Source organism: Pteropus medius, unplaced genomic scaffold (genome assembly GCF_902729225.1).
Source record: "Pteropus medius unplaced genomic scaffold, Ma_sr-lr_union100, whole genome shotgun sequence".
Classification (NCBI taxonomy): Eukaryota; Metazoa; Chordata; class Mammalia; order Chiroptera; family Pteropodidae; genus Pteropus; species Pteropus medius.
In genome coordinates this window covers 29,802,992-29,804,432 of record NW_024352787.1, presented here as the reverse complement: position 1 = coordinate 29,804,432, position 1,441 = coordinate 29,802,992, and the positions used below count along the sequence as shown (strand labels likewise).

The window sequence follows — 1,441 nt, the reverse complement described above, 5'->3', positions numbered from 1 at the left end:
AAAACATCTTCCGGGTGGGGATGGAGAGTAGTCTCTCGGGTAGTTCACCATGCATAGGGAGCGAGAGCTGCCCCATAGGCCCTCCCACCTCAATTTAAATGAAGTGTCTGTTTTTTCGACTTCACAGTCACTGTGGCAGAAGACCAGGACCTCCTGTGAGCTCCACGGGGAGAGAAGGGGGATGGAGGCAGCCGATCTTCTCGCCGTCCTGTAGCTGGGTCCCTATGCCCCAAAACTCCAGCAGGGGAGCAGTGAAGGCCCCTCTGCTCACGTGGAATGTAGGCCATGAGCCCACGTCAACGTCTCTGTGCTCGGCACCACCGCAGACCTGTGAGAGGGCGGAGGGACTGTGACGGGCCTGCGGCCAGGGAGAAGGAGGAGCCCCGTTCTTCTCAGAAAGCTGTAGAAATCGCTCATGACTTTGCAGATCCAAAGGGAGCATTTAGTGGAGGAAGCGGAGAGCAGAATGCCATCAACAAAGGGTAAACCCGCCCGTCATTTTTTAAATATTTACATTAAGTATGTAGATGTATATAGAGGGGCTGAAATCGCTACCGAGCTTTTGATCCTGTCGGAAGTAGAAGTCTTTGAAAAAAAAAAAAAGTCTTTGGATGCTTTGTGTCACCCAGGAAACCACGTGATGTGAGGCCAGAGGGTGCAGAGCCCGTGACCTTTGCCTTGCGAGAATTCCAGGGCCGTGCACTTCGGGTCAGAGCTTTCGCCATGCCACCATGGACCCTATTTGATTTTATAGGTGAATACGCTCAGGCAAAATTAATGGACAGGATGCAAATTTAAGCTTTGAGAATGATGAATGTTTTCCAGATTGCACCTATCAAACTCTATAGAATATGCATAAACACACTGAGATGTGTAAACGGGGTGACTGTGTCTGTAAATGGATCGCTTCAGGCTAGACTGAAGACAGAGCATTTTATGTTAGATTTTTAATGTGCCTAAAAGATAAGTAATCTTTTCCTAACGCTTCATTTATTCTACGAGGAGACAAGCAGCACCCAGACAGGTGAGGCGGCTTGCGAGATCCCACTAGGAGACTGATGAGAGGTGACTAGGCAGTGGGTGGGGCCCGTGGTGCCAGTGGGGACAGCGGTTGGGAGAACAGGGGCAGACTCGGGCATACACGTTGCTCTCTCGCTGTGTGCGATCGGGGAAATAAAGTAGGATGAAGAATGGGCGGCGTGGAAGGGAGGGAGTCATCACACTTTTTCTTCATCCTAAATCATCTTAGGTCACGTGTCTCCCATACAAACTCTGAAGTCCAATTCAGTAGGCGTGGGGCTTCATAAACCTCAAAATTTGGTGGCTCTGAAACATGTGAAAATGGCGGGGCGGGGGGCAGTGGGAGGGAAGCAAAGATAGGCCACCTTTCCCACAGCTGGAGAAAGTTCTTGAAGTAAAGATTTTAAGCAAGTGGGAAAAA

At 50.0% G+C, this 1,441-nt stretch overlaps 1 long non-coding RNA gene across 1 annotated transcript; it reads left to right on the top strand.

Moving 5' to 3' along the window:
• Positions 1 to 245: 245 nt before the first annotated feature.
• LOC120591551 (uncharacterized) lies at positions 246 to 666 on the top strand. Its single transcript, XR_005649913.1, has 3 exons — positions 246 to 330; positions 428 to 482; positions 630 to 666. It is a non-coding gene; the product is annotated as an uncharacterized LOC120591551 (long non-coding RNA).
• Positions 667 to 1,441: the final 775 nt, after the last annotated feature.